The sequence below is a fragment of the Heloderma suspectum genome, chromosome 2 (genome assembly GCF_057233095.1).
Source record: "Heloderma suspectum isolate Gila_16-S chromosome 2, 16-S_ref, whole genome shotgun sequence".
In the NCBI taxonomy this organism is placed as follows: domain Eukaryota; kingdom Metazoa; phylum Chordata; class Lepidosauria; order Squamata; family Helodermatidae; genus Heloderma; species Heloderma suspectum.
In genome coordinates, this window is record NC_139459.1 from 207,559,958 (window position 1) to 207,584,632 (window position 24,675).

Genomic DNA, 24,675 nt, shown 5'->3' on the forward strand with positions numbered 1-24,675 from the left:
GATAAATTGCACCTGCTTATGGCTGCATTTATGTAAATAAGGGCTTTATGGCCGCAAATGGCATACAATGCTCCATTTATGGCTGTAATTTTCCTGTGATAAGCTAATGGCAGCCGCCATTAGCCTGTCGCAGTTTTTAGAAAGCTGGAGAGCCACCCCACAGGGACTCTTCCAGATGCGGTGGTGAGCACAGCCAGTCCACTGTGAACTCTGGAGGTCAGACTCTTTGGAATCTGGCCTCATTTGAATCTGCTGATCTTCCCTCGCCTCCCCCCGTTCGCTATCACTCCCAAGGATGTGGGGGGGGGGCTCTCCATGCAGCTGTGCCTCTGAAACCTGGGGAACTTCCTCCCCCACATGTTGCAGCTCTTCCTCAGAATCTGAGCTACTCTGACACTCCATATGCTCAGAGGCAACCCTGACAAGCACTGAAGTTCTGCACACTGAGAAATTTCTTCAAAATTCTCAACCTGTTCCAATTTTTGAATGCAATTTCTTTTTGCCCCTCCTCCAAAATGAATGGTTGAAAGTAAATAGATTTTTTTTAAAAAAAATCAGCACAGCACTAATTTGAACTAACCCACCAGTTCTTTTCTTTCTGGCTTTTTTGAAGTGTATTTCCACAAGGGGTGTGCACCACCACCATCACTGTTCAGCTCGGGCCCTGATTTGGAAATCTGGAAAACATTCTGATTTGGCTTGGCCTGCTCTGAAGACTGTCCACTTTGATTCAAGTCCAAATCTGAACCTTGATTCAGAAATCCAAGTCTTCATGCCTCCCTTTGACTATCATTAGAAATCAACAAACGGTTATAACTCTTTTCTGTTTGGATGACATGTATGGGTATAGTACTCCATGTGGGGAATATGCCTACCACATTTCAGAAAAATAAAAAACAAATACATTGTTGTGCTATGCATTTTTAAACTTTGATTTTTTTTAATGAAACAGGGAACTGGGCTGAATCTACACATAGCAGTTATACTGTTATCATAACATTATTATAACTATTGGTGCACATGACACCAATGGGCACCCATAATTATGATAATGGTATGACAATGGTATAATACAGTCAGGGCCAGAAATATTGGAACAAGGATAACTGTTTGGACAGTTGGCCTCTGTACACCACCACATTGAAGTTGAAAGGAAACACACCCAGATGGGAGTGAAGTCAGGACTTTCAGCTGTAATTCAAGGGGTTTGACAAAAGTGGGGCACTAACCATTCAGGAAGGACAGCCAGTGGCATATACACACACACCCATCGTTGGTGGCTCATAAGTAATGGAACAAACCATCATCATTTCAAACTTAAGGGTTGCCTTTAATACCTGGATGAAAATCCTTTGCAGTCAATGACGGCCTGAAGTCTGGAACCCATGGACATGACCAAATGCTGAGTTTCCTCCCTCGAGAGGCTTTGCCAGGCCTTTACTGCAGCTGCCTTTACTGCAGCTGCCTTCAGCTGCTGCATGTTTGTGGGTCTTTCTGCCTTCAGTCTTCTCTTCAGTAAGTGAGAAGCATGCTCTATTGGGTTGAGATCAGGTGACTGACTTGGCCATTGAAGAACACTCCACTTCTTTGCCTTCAGAAACTCTTGGGTAGCTTTTGCTGTATGTTTTGGGTCATTATCCATCTGCAAGATGAAGCGGCATCCTATCAGTTTGGCAGCATTCGGCTGAATCTGAGCAGAAAGTGTAGCCCTATACACTGCAGAATTAATCCTGCTGCTTTTATCAGCAGGCAGGTCATCAATAAACACCAGTGACCTGGTTCCATTGGCAGCCATACATGCCCATGCCATAACACTGCCTCCACCATGTTTGACAGATGATGTGGCATGCTTTGGATCATGAGCTATTCCTTTCCTGCTCCATACTTTTCTCTTCCCATCATTCTGGTACAAGTTAATCTTGTTCTCATCAGTCCAAATAATCTTATTCCAGAACTGGGCAGGCTTTTTTAGGTGTTTGCTGGCGAAGGCTAATCTGGCCTGTCTGTTCTCGAGCGTTACCAGTGGTTTGCACCTTGTTGTGAAGCCTCTGTATTTACATTCATAAAGCCGTCTCTTGACTGTAGATATTGACAATGACATGCCTACCTCCTCAAGAGTGTTCTTGACCTGGGTAGATGTTGTGAAAGGGTTCCTCTTCACCATGAGCAGAATTCTGCGGTCATCCACTTTAGTTGTCTTCCGTGGTCTTCTGGGCCTTCTGCTGTTGCTGAGCTTGCCAGTTAATTCCTTCTTTTTTTCAGGATGTTCCAAACTGTTGTATTGGCCATGCCCACTGTTTTTGCTATCTCTCTGATGGGTATATTTTGTTTCTTCAGCCTAATGATGGCCTCCTTCACTCACATGGACACCTCTTTGGACCTCATGTTGGGAGTTCCTGTGAGCAGCTACCAAATGCAAATGTAACACTCAGAACCACCTCCAGGCCTTTTATCTGCTCTATTGGTCATGGGGTACCCAGGAAACAGGCCACACCTGGCCATGCGGCTGCTTGTCAGCCATTCGTTCCATTACTTATGAGCCACCAACGATGGGTGTGTGTGTATGCCACTGGCTGTCCTTCCTGAATGGTCAGTGCCCCACTTTTGTCAAACCCCTTGAATTATAGCTGGAAGTCCTGACTTTGCTCCCATCTGGGTGTGTTTCCTTTCAACTTCAATGTGGTGGTGTACAGAGGCCAACTGCCCAAACAGTTATCCTTGTTCCAATATTTCTGGCCCTATATGTGTAGATTCAGCCCTGCTGATAACCTTTATATTTTGTGGCAGAATTGGAAAGGATTTTCAGTGATAGCTGTCCCTATGAGGGGATCAAGGCTGCCAAGTTTCAGTAGAATAGGTGCAGGGAACTTTGTGCAAGATCAGCCTTTACAGTTTGGGGGTTCCAAAAGCAGATGTGCTTATTCCCCTATATTTTGGGGGCAATTGTTATGAAAATGACACACAGCATAGAGGTGGGGAGTTAAGAATCATGCAAAATTTCATAAGGATAGGTGTGGTGGTTTTTGTGGAAAGGGAGTGTTTGGATTGGGAGGGGGGATTCTTCACTGTCCCTGCCCCCCTCCTGTGTGTGTGTTTGTTTGGCAATTGGTATGAAAATGGCATATCATATGTTTCAGAAATTCCCCTAGGCAAGAAACCTGCAGAATTTGAGAAGGACAGGTGCAGGGGCTAGGGAGTTATGATGAATAAAAAAATACTTTAAGGGTGCAATCCTATGCAGATAGGCGGCCACCTCTGAACTTGGAGTTGAGTGCCTATCCAATGCAGGGCAGGAGAAGCATGGAGGGGATCGTTCCCTCTGCGCTTCATCTACCCTCCAATTTCGGCTGTCTAGCCGTGGAGGGGAGGGAGTGGGGGAGGAGGCTGCTGTTCAATACACTGGATGTGTCATACAGTCATTTCTACCCACCCCGGAATGCCCCCAGACATGCCCCTTTTTGGCCGCTCCACACTTCACTTGCGAGCACGGAGGATGGGGCTGTTCCGTGCTGCCTCTGAGCCAGTGGGGAAGTGGGGAGAGGTCGGTTCTCTGGGAGCCAACCTCAGAGCAGGGGCTCCGAGGTCGGTTCCCGGAAAACAAGATATCCTGTGGCAGTCTAGCCACTGTCTAGCGGCCATAGGATTGCTCCCTAAGATGTTTTTGTTTTCTGCACAATTGCCACCAAAGTCACAGAAAGAGCAATAGGACAGGGATGGATGATGGATGTGGAACATGCAATGGCAGAGGCAGAAGGACTTGAACATCCAGCATTTTCCAAGCAAGGATTCAATGCTACAACCTCCCATGTCCTACAGACTCCACAAAGCCTCTTTTAACAGTCCTGCTCCTGAGAACTGAGCTAGTAAAGAGGACAGAATATTGGGACAGTCCTGCAACATCTTACTTCAACATCTCTCCTCCAAAGCACTGCAACAGGAGAGCCCTAGTAAAACCATTCACTATGATTAGAACTTAGAAGCTGCCAGGCACAAAACTACACCCTTTCCCCCTTCAGTGTTTTCCTTACATGGAAAGCTTGGGGATAAATTACCAGTTTTTGGAGATTCATTTTTGCCCGTGTCTTTGAGTCCATCCAATTTCCGAATCTTCAGGAGAATACAAACTTGGATTTGGCCTACTTTGGAGGAGCAAATCGAACATGTCCCAAATCTGTTTGAATCAGCTTGATTCAGTTTGGGTTTCAGCCAAATCCAAAGCACACCTCTAATTTCCACTCCTGCAGGTAAGCATGTTAAATTGTTCCCCAGAAAATTTAGTGGAGAAGTCACTGAATGGCAAGAACCATCAGGCACAAGATTGCCATTTGTTTAGAGAGTATTCTACCCCCACTGCCCCAGACACACAAAAAGGTTTTGCAAATTGCAAGTGAAACAAAACAAAACAAACCTTGCCTCAAACACAACGGTATGCTGCCATCTAGTGTCGAAATGACCATTTACTAGTATGTTTCTCCTGCTCCAGCTTGCTCTTGAGAGAATTATTTTTAGGAAAAACTGTTATGATCCCGCCCCCCACCGTGCCCGAGGAGCTTAGAAGATGTAATCTCCATGTCAGAAGCACCTATGTAACACACCACCAGGGGTGGGAGGGAGTTTGAGAGGGTTCACACGTGAGGCTGGAATCAGCTGTTACTTCAACCAGGTCTTGCAAAGGAAATACTCCACCTACACTGGACACAGTGCACAGCCACATCACAAATACTTCTCCTCTCTCATCTGTGTGAACAGTAGCCAGATATTGAGATAAAGAGTGCAAGAGGAGCTCAAAGGAAAAGGGCAGCCTCACACGTGAAAAATGCCCAACCAGCACTCTGACTTTTGAAAGCCGCTTTTCTTTTGAGAGCAAGTATAACATAATGACTTAAAAGGGAGTTCAAATGTCCCCTCAAGTCATGACCTCAATAGGTGTCCTAAGTTACTATCTCTCATTATAAGTTCCCCATCTGTAATACTGGTGTGTGTGTGTGTGTGTAAAATAATTCTAGCCTTTTCTTACAGATTTTTTTGTGAGGATTACTGATTAGTCCTGATTGGTGTATGTGAAGGATATTGAATATTCTAAATAGATGCCACTTACTTTTGTTTTTAGCTTTGACAGCTCTTTCATAGAATAGTAGTCATAAAATAGTAGGGTTGGAAGGGGCCTACATGAGGCCATCTTTAGCATGTTAGATAAAAATCCAGCATAAATGTGTTGTTGTTTTCTCCATTACTGTTTATTTGTATATGATCCAACAAAATTATTCCAGAATCTAGCATACTTCTGTCCTTCAGAAAATCTTAAAAAAAAAAAAAAATGCAGGTGGCGCAAATCCATATTCTTTCCCACCTGCAGGAGCATTGCCTGAGCAGAATTCCTTTCAGAAAGTTCCTGCCACTAGAAAGAGGTGAATGACATGAACTTTGCTGATCCCCCTCCATTTGCTGCCTCCCGTGCCACCTCCCCTACTGCTATGTAAGGTCTCCCAACCCTCCATAGTGGGCTGCAGGGGGAGCAGGGCATCAGTGATGATTGCCTCTCAACCCCCCTTCTGTCAGTGGAAAAACTCTGCTGGATCAGAAGCCTTCGGCAGACAGAAGGAGCCCTTCCATTCATGGAAGGCCCATAGATCCAACCCTATACATTGAAAATCCAAACGATTAGTGGTATAGTAATTGAAGTTGAAAGTTGAAACCCCTCTCCTGTGAAGTTTTCTAAGGATCCATTGAAGAACAGTGTTCCAAATTCTGTAGGGCCCATTTCTTTCTTAATATTAACAATAATAATTAATAATATTAATTGCTATTAATAATTAACAATAATATTGATATTATTAATAAGGTTTTAGTGTTTTTCCCCTCCCACTGCTGTAGACAATTTATAAGTGGGACAAATTTCAAATTTTGATAGAGCCATCACATGGAGATAAGAAACACCTATTTATATTATATCCACTAGAGGGGGCTCTAATTACACGAATGAAGAATTTTGAATTCCAACTTCACTGCTGAGGGAAACCTGATCTCAAACCACAAAGAACATGTGACAAATAATGAGACAATAAGGAGATCTATCCAGATATTTTTCTTACTAATGTTTGACTGCTTTTTTATTGGAGAATTGCCCTCCATATCTAGAGAATTATTGTAGTATTAGAGCAACCATCCTCAACTGGGTGCCCTCCAGATGGAAGTACTTCTTCACACAGCACATAGTTAAAACTATGGAACTCCCTACCACTGGATGTTGTGATGGCCACCAATTTGGATGGCTTTAAAAGGGGGTTGGACAAATTCCTGGAGGAAAAGGCTATCAATGGCTATTAGTCCTGATGGCTATGTGCTACCTCCAATACCAGAGGCAGTGAGCCTATGAACACCAGTTGCTGGGGAACTTGGATGGAAGGGTGCTGTTGCACTCAGGCTCTGCTTGTGGTTTCCTGGTTGACAGCTGGTTGGCCACTGTGTGAACAGAATGCTAGACTAGATGGCCCCTTGGTCTGATTCAGCAGGGCTCTTCTTAGATATAAATTCCCACTATTCCCATGCATGCCAGGAATGATGGGGTTGCAGTCCAACACATCTGGAGAGCACCAGGTTGGGGAAGTCTGTATTTGAGTAACAGTGTTGTTGTTGTTCAGTCATTCAGTCGTGTCCAACTCTTCGTGACCCCATGGACCATAGCACGCCAGGCCTTCCTGTCCTCCGCTCTCTCCCGGAGTGTGCTCAAGTTCATTTGAGTAATAGTAGCAGCAAAGAATTGTCTAGCACCATTCCAATGTATTTATTTATCTAGTTTTCTCATAACATAAATTACATTAACAAATGTAATTTTATTTTTAGAAACTCAACAAGAATAAGAAATATAATGAAATGAAAAATTTAAGGTATTAGTCTTAACCAGTTGCTGGGGTACATCCCTCTAGGTTCACCTCAGGGTGGCCATGTGTCCTCTTTATCTATAGGGAGGGGCTGCGGCTCAGTGGTGCAGCACTTGCTTTCCACGCAGAAGGTCATCTTCAATCCCCAGCATCTCCAGGTAGGGCTAGGAGAAAATCTTGCCTGAAGCCTTGGAAAGCTGCAGGATTCCCCTTTTTCAGAGGTCTCTGCAGGCCCTTTTAGAAATACTGACCCCTGAAGAAGGCCTATATACATTGTTCAGGGCCAAAACACATAGGGTTACTTCTTAGAATAAAACTATATATTTCCCCAATATTCTGAGACTTTATATCTTTATTCCATAGAGCATTTTGGATGTCTCCAGTTTTGTTTGACCCTCAGCCATACACGAACCTTGTAAGGCCAGTGACCATTATTCCAATTTTACAGATAGCAAACTGATGCCTAGAAATAATGACTTAACAAATAATTCATGGTTGTGGTTGGACATGGACCTAGGGCTCTCACTTTCAATCAAGCCTGTTCATTGAACCACACAATTGTTTAAGCACTGTTGCATGTTCCAGTTGTTTAGAAATAATGCGCACATTTCTTCCATGAACTGAGATTAGATTTAAACTGGATGGGTTTTCTGTATCCTAAATTACCTGTGAACTTTGAACCTATCAGTCAAAGATTTGCAATTAAGTAATTAAACTCTCAGTAGATGGGAGGTGCTAAAAGGTAAGACAGGCCATAATCCTAAAATCATCATTTTTTTTACTCTTTTGTTTCCCTTCTGCTGCTACTGCACTAAGGCAGGCCTAGAAAGAGAAAATTCCATGGTCACCTAGCAATAAGGTTGATCCTGCATTGTCATTGTCTGGCTGCCAGCCTGGTCATCCCTCGTTAAGGCAAAGTTACCTTTAAAAAGCAAATAACTTTGGCATATGGGACAAACAAAATGAATGGTTCTCCATGGTGCTTGTTTATGTTTCATGCAGATCCTTTGTCATGTTTCATGTTGATCCTCAGTACTAAATCAGCTGACTTTACTGTAGCACAACAGCAACAGGAGATACACACAACTGCCTTACAAAGGAACATTCAATCCTGCTCATGTTGTCTTTTCATTTCACCAAATAATAGAATAGAGTGTAAGCTGTTTGGACTGCAGCATCCATAGAGTGTTGTATGGGTACAAGATTCAGGAGTTAGCTTGAAGAATGCACAGTATACATACAATGAACAAAGGCATACACTGCTCACCCAAATCACCTTCGGACTTCCTGAGTGAGGTTCCATAAATGCCCACCTACCTACGATCACACATTCAGGAACCATGCTGAGGGCTGCCCTTCTGGAAATCTCCAGAAAAAGAAGGACAAAACATGGCAACTCCTACCATAGTAGGATGCAGGATGGTATTATAGCAGGATCACAACGATGAACCTGATGCTGGGGAAATTCATTTCAGTTTGGTAATGCAAGCTCTGAGCATCATGCAGCTCCCCCCCCCCCACACACACACACACCGCCTTCATCCCAGAAGAAGAAACGGCTGGCACACAGACTCAGCACATCCTGCCAGCCATGCATGAAGAAGGCCTGTACATCTTTGCTGTCACAGGCAGGGTGGTCGTCTCTGTGTGGAAAGCCTAAAACAAACAAAGGCCAGCTGCCGCCAGATGTCGAGAGGCTTTCGGGTTCACTTGATGCTCTTGAGGTAAGCGGCGCATGCACCGCCCTTGCTTTCTCTGTACACTTGAAGAGGATGGAGGCGTCCGAGCACTTGTGTCTTTCCCTGGGCAAGGATACGGCACTGTTCTCCTTTCCAGAACCATCTGGGCAAATAGGAGCCCTGCTCTAAACAGCAGTGGCCGCTGATCCATCAAGGCTATGCTAAACAAACACGGCTGAACAATTTACAACTTGACCCCACATTGTGCTGGGAGTTCAGTCTACAGAATCTCTCTGGAAAGACCGTTTTCTTGGGATTGTTATGTTTCATGCCATATACATGAGGCTAAATTAGCCAGATCTAGAGCCCCTGTTTTAATTCTCTAAGGAGGAGGTCTTGATCCTCCCAGGACAAAGAACCTGGTGAAGGACTCAGAAGTAAATTTGGGAAAATCCTGCTCCTTCCTATTAGGCAGCAAATGTTTTCCATTTAATCAAAGCTGTGAGTGAATTGGTTTATCCGCAGCAGCATCCTATGCATGTGTACTCCGAGAAGAAAGTCCCTTTGAGTTCAATGGGATTTTATTTATTTATTTTATTTACAACATTTGTATGCCACTCCACATCTAAGCAGATTCCAGAGCAGTGAACAACAAGAGATAAAATGAACGAAAGTTAAAAAGAAGGAACATGATATTAAGATTTTTCTTTAAAAAACAGAGGGCCAATACAACTGAGGCTGGTTAACCAAGGAAGGCTTCTTGGAAAAGAACTGTTTTCAGGAGGCACCGAAAACAACCCAGTGTTGGCACCTGCCTGACCTCCAGAGGCAGGGAGTTCCATAGGAAGGGAGCCACCACACTGAAGTCTCTTTTCCGGGTGGACTCCAGTTGGGTTATGCGTCCATGTGGAACCACGAGGATCATGTCCTCTGATGACCTCAGTGATCAGGTAGGTTGTTAAGGGATTTTTAATCCCAGATAAGTGTGTACAAGTTTGCAACCTTAATCACCAACCAATTAATATTTAATGTATCTACAAGATTGTTCTTTTTGAGTAAAAAATGCACCTTTCTTGGTATCATGGACTGTCAGTGCCCTGTTCCATCAGTGGAAGGAAAAACAGGCAAAATAGTCTGCCTTCCACCCTTTTTGCTCTTCTCTTCCTGTAGGCTTTCCCACTGCCACCAGGTAGAAACCTTCAGTTCTCTGGCTGTCTACACCAAACCAGCCTTAACTCTTTAGATCTGAGGAATCTACTTAGGTAGCATGGGTGTTGGTTATTACATGTGGGGTGGATACACCCCCACTGCAAAGAGACCACAAAGTTTCCAATAACAAAGTTTAGATTTTACTGAAGAATGTCAGTGTAATTTTTTTAAAAATCTGAATGGATACCCCCCCCAAAAAAGCCATATGAGCAGTAGGATAATAAAACAACCAGGGATAAATGTATCCTGCTAACCTAGCTAGACTGTGTCCCTATATTATTCAGCTCCTTTATTCAAGCAATCTCTTACTGTTACTAGTCCAGGCCAGCTCTCTCAGTCAGTTCTCCAGTACCAGCAGAGATGACTTTTCCTTTCCTTAGGACTCTGGCCTTCTTTTCCTCCCTCTCTCTGACTTTGGCTTTTATATTCTAAAACAGGTGTAGGCAGCACGCAGCCCCCCTTCTGCCACCACTGATGTGCCACCAAAATTCAGGGCAGCAGCAAAACAGTATATAAGCCTAAAATGGCCACATTTAGCTGATTTTCAAGCCAAATATGGCCATTTTAGCTTTCTGTACTGGTTTACTGTCCCAAAATTGGTGGCAATCACCAGTTTGTTTTTGCTGACACTGAATTTGGCAGTGCACCTGTAGGAGTGTGGGTAAGGAGTGATGTCCCCCCAGACATCACTCCTTACCCAAAGGAAGTTGCCCACCTCTGTTGTAAAATTATTTTTCTTTCTACCAAACTCCAATCAATCAAGAGGGTTTCTTGTTCATTTCTGTAAAGTAAGTTTCTGTCTCCTGATTTAACCCCTTTTCCCTCTCTTCCTCTGACCTTCTGTTGAGCTTTATAACCTCCTGCATTCTGAGCTAGGCTTCCTGATCTCTATATTCTAACTAAACCATTGACTGCTAAACTATTAACCTATTGGCTGAAACTGACTAACACACACACACACACACACACACACACACACACACACAAAAGAGATTTAACCCTATAATATCCTACAACTGAATTAAATGCCAAAAATAGAGGACAGTTCTTTTCCTTCACACTGGGTCATTTAGTTGTTTGGAGAAATTTGAAACATTCTATCCAACCTTAACATACACCAAACGTTTTTGTTATTAATATACATTGTTATATACAATGTATTCCTCAAATGAATTGGAGTGACTGAAGAAAGACAGCCAATTTATTCTGTGATTCTTCATGGAAAAAGAGACACAAAACAGGGAAGATAATTCACTTTTGTTGGACTACTTCCTGTTGGTGAAAAAGAATAATTCTAACAATCTTCAGCCTTTATATCATGTTCAAAGTGCATCACATACATAATCTAATTAATCTTTATAGCAACACTGTAAGGTAGGCACATATTATCCCCCTTCGCCCCCACTATTGGAGAAAGGGGGCTGACTGAGTAGGGATGTATGGACTGTGTAAAATCTACTCCATCTGTGTCTCACAGATGGTCAGGCACCTTTCGTTCCATCTTCCGTTCACAGACGGATTCAACTTTTTTTTTTTGTTATGGTTGTCATAATGCTATAGCTACTCTCAGAAGAAAGGGGGCTTTCAAAATTCACAGGTGCTTTGGGGCATTTTCAAATGTGAGATGCAGCCTCTCTTCTGCTACTAATGTTAACTTCTGGTCATTGCTCATGCAGAAAAGAAAGGAATGACATTTGCAATGTCAATAAGCATTCCTTCCAACATAGGCTACGCATTCACATTGCAAACTCCATTAAAGCAAAAGCTGCTTTGAGACACACGTGTGAAAATGCCCTTTATCAGTCACTCAAAAGAGTTATCTATAAATCTCTGATGGGGCTTAGATTAATGGGCTCTGTATTGTTTTACTTCAAAATATATATCCAGTACAGGATCTGATAGCAATACAAGGACATTTGCACAAGTGACTATGAGATCGTGTTTGACTAATGGTCTGTTGACTGTAAATAAAGATTGACTGAATGATTAATAGTGTTTGAACAACACATGTGAAATGAATGACTCCCATTTTGTCCAAGGCAGATATACATACATATTGAGTGCCTGAATGGTGATGACACACTATTTATTTTTTCAATTGTGAATAGGCCTTTGGTTACCTTACATATGTTATTAGCCTTCCAAGTGCCATCATGACTGTATAATCAGTTCAGCATACAGGTTATACAAGAAGACATATCTCTTCTTCTTGTTCTTCTTCTTCTTCTATATGAGTCAATTCAATTCTTCTCTTCTATTTGAGTCAATTCTATTCTTCTCTTCTCTCTATATATAACAGAAGTGTTTGTCTGTATGCCCTTGATGGACTTGATGGACTTGAAAACTGTACATCTTATTGTTATGAAACTTTCAGGATTTGTTGTACCTCTATCTGGGATGGTTTTAGGCATAGTGAAAATTTTCTTCACCATCTGATGCTCAACCTACACATTTGCAAGGACAAAACCATAGATACAGCAAGGGGCGGGGGAAGGGAGCAAGTTGCCCAGGTAACAGAAGAAGAATGTTTGTGGTTGATGTGGTGGGAGCAGGAGAGAAGAAAAAAATAATGAAAATGATTTTAGGGAACACTACATATAGGAGTGTGGAATAACAGACACACAACACATGAGATACCTCATATGTTAATAGACCAGTGAAATGGAATGAAGTGGTGATCATTTTAACCCATGGGGAAATTCAAAACACACACAACTGAAAGTTACATAGGAAATCTAGGTTAAAAAAAACAAACCCTGAGATCTGCGACTGGATCTATAGAGGGAGGGACAGGGGCAGCGTGACCCTGTTGGTTCTCTTGGACCTCTCAGTAGCTTTCAGTTCCATCAGTCATGGTATCCTTCTGGATAGGCTGAGTTGGGACTGGGAGGGAGATTCTATACTGCAAAGGTCCTACTTGGATGTACAATTCCAGAAGGTGGTACTGGGGAATTATTGCTTTGCCCTTTGGCAATTGTGCTACAGGGTTCCTCTGTGCTCCATCTTATCCCCCATGGTTTTTGACATCAACACGAAACCACTGGGAGAGGTTATCTGGTGATGTGGGCTGACATGTCACTAATATGTGAATGATACCCAGCTCTACCTCTCATTTTCATCTAATAGAGTTGAGGCAGCTGATGTTCTGATGAACCAGTGCTTGAGCAGGGCATTAGACTAGATGAAGGCCAATTTTCATTTCATTTATTGCATTTCTATACCACCCCATAGCCAAAGGTCTCTGGGTAGTTCACAAAAATTAAGTGAGACTCTATCCAGACAAGGCACAGATCATTTTTGTGGGTGGTCCATCTGTCCAGTTAAGTGGCACTCAGCCTGTTCTGGTGCCGGTTGCACCCTCTCTAAAGGAGCAAATTCGTAGTCCGGGGGCGCTCTTAGATCCATCATCATCACAGAGGAGCAGGTGGCCTCAGTGGCTCGGAGTGCCCTTTATCAGTTTAGGTTGCTATACCTACAACCCTAACTGGGCAGAGACAGCCTTGCAAGAGTGATTCACACTGTTGCAACCTCCCATTGGATTATTGCAACACAGGGCTACCTTTGAAAATGGTCCAGAAATGTCAATTAGTCCAAAACAGGGTGTCTAGAGTAGACTGCTAACTATAACTGGCTGATGTGACCATATTATGTCAGTACTTCTCCATCGCACTGGCTGCCAGTCTTATTCCAGGTCCAATTCCAAGCTCCACCTCTAGAGCCCTTAATGACTTGGGGCCAAGTTACCTGAAGGAGCATCTCCAGGGCTGGCCCTCCTATGAGGCTGGGTGAATGCCACACCTCAGGCAGCAGAGTGTGTGTGTGTGGGGGGGGAGGGGGGTAACAGCAAATTGTGCACTGCCTTGCTCCAGTGAGGTGGGACTACAGTGAGTACTCCCGAGCCACAGCAAGAGAGCAGAGCCCACGGGACTCTCTGGAGCTGCTACCGGCCCAGTGGCACTATAACAGGGACTCCAGAGAGCCACACCAGCCACTGTCCCACAGTGACAGTGAGAATCTCTGGAGCAGCCATTTACTGCTCAGAGTGAGCCAGAGGGCAGACAGGCTCTCCGTTGAGCTGCTTTGGCCAGAGAAAGTAGCTGGCATGGCTCTTCAAATGCCTGGCTCTGAGGGGTTCCTTCTCCAGACCAAGGCATTATGGGAGGGGTGTCCCAGGAGATCCCTGGCACGGAACATTTCCTCCCATATTTACCTACTCAGAGCATCATCTGGGGCCCTCCTCCAGGTGCCCCTGTCAAATGAGGCAGGTTGGGTGGCTACAAGAGTGAGGGACTTTTCAGTGGTGGCACCCTGTTTGTGGAATGTTCTCCCCAGAGAGGCTTGCCTGGTGCCTATGTTTTGGTTTTCTGGCACCAGGTGAAGATGTTTTGATTCTCTCTGGCATTTTAAGAACTATTTTTAGTGCTTTGAGTATTTTATTCTGCTGCTGGTTTTAATTTGGTTTTATGCTGGGTTGTTTTATTTTTTCTTTTAATGTTTGTATTTGATGCTTTTTAATGTGCTGTATGCTACCCAGAGAACGTTGGTTACTGGGCAGTTTAAAAGTACAGTAAATAAATAAATAAAGTGTAATTGAACATTAAACAAACAATTTGGATTTTTAATCTTTTATAAATGTCAACTGATAATTATTTTAAGTATAAGAGGGTGGGGGTGGCACTACATAGAGGAGTGTGAAATAACAGACACACACACACACACGCACAAACACATTACACATGAAAGTACTCCACGAAAATAATTTCTTCATAGGAAATTGAGTCTCTTCATTTTATATTGGAATGATAAACTTCAGGATTCAGTACAACCTTATTTACTGCTAGGGGCAGTTTAACTGGTATGAGTTGATTATAACTCCTCTTTGTTGTTATTTTTACTTTTGAATCAATGTAAGATGAAATGTTTTCCTTTGTTTAGTGGGAGTTTACTCTGTAATAGGAAAAGAATAGAATAGTTGGGGAGGGAGGGAAGAAAGAAAAAAGAAAGTACTCTGCGAGGTACCACATACTATGATGTGAGAATAAGCCAGTAAAAGGGGATGAAGTGGGGATCATTTCAAACCAGTACTGTTCATTCTGCCCTTGCAGGTACAGACACATGCGCATACACCTGAAAGGTACATAGGAAATCTAGGTAAAAAGTAGAACATGACTTGACAAATGCCTGAGAAGCTGAAGCATCGTATCAGCACAGGTGCATCACAACGAAAACAATAAAGATGTTGTTTGGCAATTCATGGTTGTGTGACTAACAAATGGAAGGAAGACTTTCCCCCTCTTCCATTTCTCTGTGCTGCTGTGCCATGAGGCCCTCGCTAGCCCAGAGTTCCATCTCTCCTCCTCCTCCTTCCTCTCCTCCCACCTCATGTGCACACAACAAGGAGGGAGAGAGAGAGAGAGGGAGAGAGAGAGAGAAAGAGAAATAACAACAGGAGGAGAAGGGCCTCCATGAAAGGAATGAAGAGAGCATAAAACCATCAGCTGCGTGCAAGACTGAGTTCCCACGACCCCCCAGCTGAACTTTTGTAAATAGGCTTGGCATCAGACGCTCTCGCTTGGAGAAAATAAGATGGGGAAACAAACAAACAAACAAATAAATAAACCCAGCCGAACTCCGGGGAGGAGGATGACCGAGGCTGGCTGCCGCAGTGTCTTTTAAAAACGCCTCTCCCTCCCTCCCTCCCTCCCTCCCTCCCTCCCTCCCTCCCTCCCTCCAATTGTGGTTTGATAAAACTATAATGCTTGGTGGATTTCTGTCTGTTACATTGTCTCTCACCCACTGCCAAAAAATAATCATTCTGTGCTATTTGTTATGTATTTATACCTATAACCCACCCCATCACCTAAACACATAGCAAGTGTTAAATATTCAATATTTTAAAATAGACAAGGGCAGGAAAAAGTATGCAGCTTTCTGAAAAGCATAAGCACATAGCATACCACCACCACCCTTCCAAACATGCAGCTCCAGCCACCAGATCAGGCAAAACAGGCAGTGAGAGACTTTGAGCTATGTAATTCTGATTTCAGAATACTGAGTATTCTGTAGGGGGAATGGAAGGGGTGGTGGTGGCTGTCCATTTATTTGATTACTGAACAGCTTGCATTCCTGAAATAGCAACAATCCTCCACCAGGAAAACTGTACTCTTCTTGGTTAAGCCCCAAACCCTTCACGTGGCAGAACCATGTCATCACCTGTACAATAATGCTTTCTTTCCCTACTTCGGGCACAACTACATATTACCTCAACAAATGCATGATCCCAAGTGGGAATTTATATGGAAGAGTTTGTGGGTGGGAGGAAGGGGGGATTCACGGATTCACCCTTCCCACACCTCCCAGTTCTCTCCTGCAATACTTCCCTCAAGGTAATTTTCCCAAGCTGAATTTATTCAGGCCCTGGAGCTTGGGGGTGGGTGGGTTAGAAATAGTCGGTGGCTACATTGACAGGGGAGAATGTGTGAATGGGGGAGAGTTACGCACCCCTCCAGGCCACCCATTCTTCCCGGTAATTGTCCATTAATATTAAAAGGGAAACACTGGATTAGGCTGGGAAACTTATGTTTGTTTAATAAAGTGTGGTTTCATCCTTAGTTTTCAAGATATGAAGAGGCAGAAGAGGCAAAAGGTATTTGGTATTTTTAAGGGATGGGCAAATCTGTAAGTTTTCCTTTCCTCTGCATTCACATTTTTTAAAATGTTGAATTCATTCCATGTGGAATATGAGGAAATTTCCAAATCTTGGTAAATAGGTATTGAAAGTGAACTGAAATGACATTCTCTCACACATCTCCATCTGCACCAGCCAAGTTCAATAGGCACAGGTATTCCCAGCATGGAGAGGGCCATGATGTGCCTGCCTGCCATGCAGCTGGTAAAGATGGGGTACCTGTCAGGAAAAAAGAGGTGGCAACTAGGGATGTCAGAGAATTCCGCCACGGATCCCAGGGGGGCCGAATTCCAGTGAATTCGGCCCCCCGGAATCTGTGGCAGAATGGAGCAACCCGCCTCAGTCACCACCCCACAAAAACCCTGCGAAACGGAGCCTACCTGGCTGCAGCTCCGGCCGTGGCTCCGGCTCCGGCGGTGCGGTGGCGGCGGCTCCGGCTGCTGCGGACACAAATGGCGTCCTGAGTAGGGGACACCACTTGCGTTCCCGTTTTATCCATCATAGGCTACGTAAATATTTACGTAGCCTATCATGGGCTACCATAGGGACGCAAATGGCATCCCCTACTTAGGACGCCATTTGCATCCGCAGCAGCCCGGCAGCGGCTGGAGGCCCCGCTGCAGGTTGGCCCAGCTGGCGACTCCGCAGCCTGGCTGTGGAGCAGAGCTGGCTGGGCAGGATTCCGGGGGGGAGGAACGGATCGCCTCCCCCACGTTGAGGATTTTGGGGGAAGGGACGGAGCGCCTCCCCCCCAACACGGATGTCCCTGGACAAAACCAGGTAAGTGTTTCGTACATCCCTACGGACTCCAGTAAGGCCGAATGCTTTAGAATCCGGCCCCCTGGAATCTGTGGCGGAATGGCCTCCCCCCCCACCATCCCGTGGAATCCCCCCAGGACGGAGCCTACCTGGCAGTGGATGCGGTGGCTCCGGCAGCTCCGGTGGCTCCTGCGGCTCTGGCACTGGCGGATGCGGTGGTGGCAGCTCCAGCTGCTCTCCCAGCCAATGCCAGGCTGCTGCGGCCGCAAATGGCGGCCGTCATAGTGGCCGTCATTTGTGTGGCTGCCTTTTGCCATGATAGGCTATGTAAATACTTATGTAGCCTATCACGGCAAAGAGCAGAGGCACAAATGGCGGCTGCTATGCCATTTGCGCCCCTGCTGTTTGCCGTAATAGGCTACGTAAGTACGTGTGATGTGACGTAACTATTTACGTAGCCTATCATGAAGAAAGGCAGCCACGCAAATGGCGTAGCGGCTGCCATTTGCTTGGCTGCCTTTTGTCATGATAGGCTATGTAAATACTTACGTAGCTTATCATGGCTTGGCAGCCACGCAAATGGCGGCCATCATAGTGGCCACCATTTGCGGCCACAGCAGCCCATAGGCATGGTGGAGAATTCCGCCATGGATTTCAGTGAGGCCGAATGCACTGACATTCAGCCCCCCGAAACCCATGGCAGAACGGCCTCTCACCCTGGGAATCCCTCCCAGGACAAAGCTTACCTGGGGCAGATGCTCCGGTGGCGGCTGCTCCGGTGGCGGCGGTGGCAGCAGCTGGTCTCTTGGCCAGCTGCTGCAGATGCAAATGGCAGCCGCCGTAGCGGCCGCCATTTGCATCCTACCAGGCTGCCGTGATAGGCTACCTAAGTATTTACATAGCCTATCACAGCAAAGAGCAGGGGTGCAAGTGGCGGCCGCTACGCCGTTTGTGCCGCTGCTCTTTCCGTGATAGGCTATGTAAGTATTTACATAGCCTATCACAGTAAAGGCAGCTACGCAAATGGCGTAGTGGCTGCCATTTGCGTGGCTGCCTTTGCTGTGATAGGCTACATAAATACTTACGTAGCCTATCACGGCAGCCTGGCAGGACACAAATGGCGACCACTATGGTGGCCGCCATTTGCATCCACAGCAACCAACTGTGGCTGGAACTCTGGCTGCCGACGGCCCTGGCCGGCAGCTCTGCAGAGCCGCAGCGGAGCAGAGCTGGCCCAGGGAGGATTCCAGGGGGAGGGACGGAGCACCTCCCCCCCACCATGAATCCAACCTGCGAAAAGGTAAGTGACTTTTGTACATCCCTAGCAGCCCAGCAGCAGCCGGAATTCCGACTGCGACTGGCCCCAGCTGGCAGCTCCGCGGAGTTGCCGTGGAGTGGAGCCGGCTGGGAAGGATTCCAGGGAGAGGGATGGCACACCTCCCCCCCACCACGGATGCCCCGGAATGGAGCCAGGTAAGCCTTTCATACATCCCTAGTGGCAACCCTAATTCAGCACCAGCATGTCTGAATACAGAGGGATTCAAACCCAAACATTTAAGAGCAAAGCACTTGAACCTCTGGGCCTGGATGGACAAATTTTCTCACACATTTGATTTTTTAAAAATCTCAAGTTCTTTTTGTCCTGAATATGGAGAACTTTGCAAATTTTGGTAAATTCTTATAAAAAACAAACTGAAATGAAATTCTCACCCTAGGCTTTTTCTTTTTTTTTTTTTAAACATCTTTTAAAAAAGTAGTTTAGGGAGCAATCCTATGTCCCCTAGATGGCTTCTGGGATTGGTAGTATTGTTTGGTTTCCTGGCTACAAGGCTGGAAACAGGGTTCCGACTCAAAGCCAGGAAACCATACTCCCCACCCCCAGCCCCTCATAGCCAGCATGGAAATAACCGCACTGGCTACCTCTCTGCATTTGCAAAACAGATCATGGAGATGGGAGAAGGGGGGGGCTGTTCCCAGGGGCAGGGAGGGGAGGAGACCAGGGCAGGTGCCATACAAGAACTGACTGAGAGAGCTCGACCAATGACAATATGATGTCGCTTGGATAGGGACCTAGATAAAATAGGGACATAGTCTAGTGAGGTTAGCTAGGTATGTTTATCCCTGGTTGTTTTATTACTTTTGTCTGGTGTGTGTGTGTGTGTGTGTGTGTGTGTGTGTGTCCATTCAGATTTTAAATATTTTTCCTATAACCATTTTTCTTCAGTAAAATTTAAACTTCGTTACTTGGAATTTTGTGGCCTCTACCTACCCATGTCTAACAGCCAACTGCTAGATTAGAGATAGTAGTATTACACTTCAGTGTTATTTCTCTTGCACACTTTAATCTTTCTCACCTCACTACCTCACAGAAACATACCCATGTTCCTATGGGCCAACCTATTTAGATGTTGCTGCTATTGAAATGATGTACATTCACTCACTTCTTATATTTCTGAATAAACTGTATATTAGATTACTCTAATCTCTGGATGGATGGTTGGTTGGTTGGTTGGTTGGTTATTTATTTATTTATTTATTTATTTATCCCGCCTTCCTCGCAAATAGCCCAGGGCAGTCAACAATCCTTATAAAACAGTGCACTACATAAAAATTAAAATAATGACTTTAAAATCACAAATGTATAATATAATAGAACCATCAACACAATCAATTGAAAATCCAGTAGAGCACTTACCTGTACCTTAAAAGCCTGCACAAATAAGCAGGTCTTGAACTGGCTCCCAATTGACAACAACATGGGGAACAGCCACATGTCTATTGGAAGGAAGTTTCACAGTCATGGTGCTGCCGCGGAAAAGACCCTGCCACACAAGTTTCTCAAGGGCACCACAAGCAAAGCCTCCAGGGGCAATCTTATATCCCAGGACGGTCGATACTGGTCCTGATGTAATGCATGGTCAACAGCATTCTGCACCAGCTGTAGCTTCCAGACTGTCTTCAAGGGAAGCCCCACATAGAGAGAATTGCAATAGTCTAATCAGGAAGTCTAAAGATCGTTGCTTTGCCCCACCCAGGTTCCCAATTACTGCCACAGCAGCACCCTATGGCTTTTGCTTAAAGATCCTAATACATGTGTGTTCAGGTACATGTGCATGACCTGGCATGTGTAGCTGCGGATACGTGATAAAATGAAATAAGAACATTAATAATTTTCAAGATTTGTGGGCATTAAACAAGGTTTAAAACAAGATTTAATCTTTTGAAAATGTACTGTATTCTTGGTTGTTAATTGGGTTTTTTTTGAGGGGGGCAGAAATTTCTGGCAAGAAAAGCAGAAGGAATACTATGATCCACCAACAGCTTTCATGCTTAGGCTTTCTGGAGTCTTCAAAGATTTTTTGCTCATTACCTACCTCTGATGATGGCCCAATTTCTCAGTTACATCACATGAATTCGCTTTCATAACTTTCCATGTTCTCTGAGCATCTGGCGCCTGAGAAGCCTTCTTGGTAGGCTGTAGAGGTTGAAATTACATTTTAGGCATGTTTTTGTAATCAGTGCACAACCTTGCCCTGCCGCTGCCATCAAGAATGATTATCTGTCCCTGCCAAAGTGAACAGAATTACTGCAGATGTTGTAGCTTAGCACACAAAATGTCCAGCTTTTACACTGCCAGTGTGGCCAAACACAAAGAACGACTGCTGAAGTGGATCCTCCAAGAGGGAAGCTTTTGAACTATGCCTGTTGTAGTTAGTGACTGTGCTTAGAGTGAAAGGAAAGGATCAGAAGAAGCTTGCTTGAGCCTTCCAGAGAGAAAATGAGGCCTGGTTTCTACTGTGGTATCCCGGCTCTGAAATGAGCTTCCCGGAGAGGGTCGCCTGGCACCTACATTGTGCTCTTCCCAGAGCCAGGTGAAGACCTTGCTATTTTCCCAGGCATTTTAATCTTTTCGTTCTGTTGTTTTAAATCTACTATTGTATTTTAAATCTCTGCATTGCTGCTCAGTTTTATTCTGGTTTTACTTTCACACTGTAGTTTTAAACTTTTGAATTTGATATTGCATTTTATGTTGTATTTTGTGGTTTTAATTGTTGTGAACCATCCAGAGAGCTTTGGCCATTGGGCAGTATAGAAAGGTAATGAATGAATGAATGAATGAACATGTTAGGTGGCCATAGGGAGGCCAATGGAAACAGTTTCCATTTGGGGTGTTTTCTATGTAATGGTTGTAATTAGGGCTGTGCAGGGACCCCCCGATCCGACTCGGAAGCCGCTTTGTGGATTCGGAGGCAGGCCCAATTCAACTCAGGCTGATTTGGGGTCCCCCTGACCTGACTCGTCCTTGAACCTGAAGTGGATTCAGATGCCAAACCCTGCTTTGCCCCCCCGACACCCCCATGCACCTGCCAGCACCTTATCTTGCTACCATCTTCTCCTCCTCTGCCACTGTTGCTACCTCTGCTGCTGCCTTCTCCTCGCTGCCTTCTCCTCCACTGCTGCCCTTGCTGCCTTCACCACCACCTTCTCTGCCATCGGTACCTTCTCCTCACCGCTGCCATTTCCACTGCTGCCAGATCCTGAGGCCTGGACACACACTGACTCTCATTGCAGGGGTTGCCATTTTTAAAATGGCAACCTCCTGGAAGTTCCTGGAAGTGGCCATTTCTAAAAATGCGACTCCCTGCAAGACAAGTCGGCGCATGTCCAGGCCTGAAGACCCAGCAGCGGCGGCGACAGTGTCAGCGGTGATGGTGGTGGCGGAAGAGGAGGAGGAGAAGGCAGTGGAGATGGCAATGATGGTGGCAGATGAGGAGAAGGCGGAAGCGGCAATGGAGGTGGCGGTGGAAGTGGTGGTGGAGGAAGTGAGTGGCTCAGGTGAGGACCTGGAGGTGCCGGTATGGCTGGGCCTGGGGTACCAAAGCTCTGAAACCTGCTGGGAGCCCCTGACCCACTCTGGGTAGCTTTGTGCCCCCTCCGCTTTGCCTCGGAAGGGGCTCAAAATGACCCAGAGTATCCTGCTTCAACTCAGGGTTTGGGCCTTGGGCCGAAGTGGTGCACGGCCCTAGCTGTAATGTGTATAGTAGCAGATCATCACATGGATATCTTGCATTGCATGGAAAGAATCTGCACCAATCCATGTGGTGCATGTGGAGAAGCATGCTGTGGCTGCTACCTGCCACTTCACATTAGGGATGTAAGAGAAATGTGCTCCATTAGTTGTAGTTTTAAATGTATTTACTGAATTTGCAACTCCTGGACCCGAATGCAGACCCGACGGTAATTTGCAGTTGGAAATCCGTACAGTTCTGAGCTTGCAATGTGTTCTCTACCCCCCCCCGAAAAAAGTGTTTTGCAACATGTGCACATTTAAAAATGGACAAACAAAAATGTGTACCTTTTCCAACATGTGCACTAACCACCCCATCTCAATTCAATTTGGAACTGGGCTCAGCAAACCACGAAATAAACTCTAACCCTCAAATGAGAAAACACTACAGTGGTTAATGTTGAGTCCAGTTCAGATACTGCCAGGATCCTGATGGCATCACTGGGAATCCAGTGAGCTCCAAATACCTCTCCCCAGCTCCCCCTGAGCTCCCAAACACCCTTACCTGGTTGTTATGGGTGGCACCATCAGAGGCTTCTGCTGGTTTTGCAACGGGGGGGGGGGAAGCTGCTGTCACATCTTTCCTCTAACTCCCCTTTCTCTCTCTGTTCTCTCTTACTCCTGCTCCTCTATTCCTACTTCCCTGTCACCTGAAATACTGCTATTGCAACATCATAGCCACTCAGGATAGCAGGAAAGGCAATTTTTCCAGGGAACCAGGCGCAGTACCATAGCGTGATTCAAGTGCCAGAGGGAGGAGGGGACAGGGAGGGAAAGAGGGAAAGTTTTTCCTGCCATTATTGCAGCTACAGCTAGCTAGAAAGAAATGGCAGTAATAGCAGAATTTGAAATATTGGCATTAAGTCTATATGGATTTTGTTAAATCCATTCTGTCTGTGTTTCACAGATTGTCAGGTATCTTTTGTTGCATTGTCCACAGTCCGCTCATTGACGGAATCAGATTTTTCTCAGTTTCCCAAATTTATGTTTGCATTAGAAAGTGCACACTTATGCAAATGTACACTTCCAAAAATGTGCATTTGCACAAATGCACAAATTCAGCCCCCTGCCACATTTTCACGCTTCAGCCTATGGGGGGGGAATGCACATTGTCAGTTGGTGGGGGGTTTAAAAAAATATTTTTAGTATTTTTGTACAACTAAATTTGCAGACAATTCCAGAAAGTGTATGCATGTATGTATGTGTATGTATGTATATGTATATGTGTGTGTATATGTGTGTGTGTGTGTGTATGTGTGTGTGTGTGTATATGTGTGTGTGTGTGTGTGTGTGTGTGTGTATATATATATATATATATATATATAGTTCGCAAGTCTGCAGAATCCACACAACTCAGAAAAAGCCACTCTGCTGTGGAATCTGGGGATGAAATCTGAACTCATCTGATGAATTTGTTGTGGATTTCTCCAGCATCCCTAATTGGCCTGCATAACTTTTATTAATTATTAAATTTGGCAACGTCATTGATGGAGGCTCACCGCAACTCAGTCCTGGGCATCTTCCAGAAGTGGTGTAAATTTTCATTATTTAAACTGGTATTTGATTGGCAGGAATGGATAGAATGAGGTTTTTAATTTTAATCATTTGTGGCTGGGGCACTGGGAGTCACCCAATGCTACCCACTAAAAACCCTTAGGAAGGATTGGGATATGCGTTTGTGCATGTGTGTATGCCTGGCTTGCTGCAGAATAAAGGCAAACTGCTTAGATGATGCACACACTCATCTAGGGATGGATGAGAATTTTGTCTGGTTCATTTTTTGAGAAGAATTTACCAAAATGCACATTTCTCCCCATAAATGGGATGGAAAGCATTGTTGCTCTCCTTTCCTATGGTTCATTATCATCCACCTGGAGTTGTACTGCTGGGCAGTCCTTCAAGCAGAGGATGTCTTCAAAGAGAGGACTGTCTCTGTAAAGAAGGACACACAGCCACCTGCCCCCATGATATTCTCTCCCTTTATTGTGCATAATGTAAGGACAAGAGCAACATACTAAGAAGCACACCCATATAGTTCTGAATGTATTTCAGAACCCCTGGGCATTTGCAAGGCTAAGAAACCAAATCAGATGCATGAGTTATCAATTCACACCTGATTCTTTGTCATGTATGCAGTCACCATGCTGACCTTTGTTGAAAAGAAGACGGACTCTGGATGCCCTGATTATTTAAACTATGGGGCTGACGGTCCTTAGCACTCTCCAGGGTTAGTCTTCTAGGGTACACATCTCACTGAAATTAATGGTGGTGGATGCAGGGAGGTTGCGTAAAAATACACCCTAGGCAGTACAGTTCTTTTGCTGGCCAAGCCGTGCTTTGCATACAAACCGCAGGCCCTCTAATGCGATGCTGATTTGCATTACAGAGGAC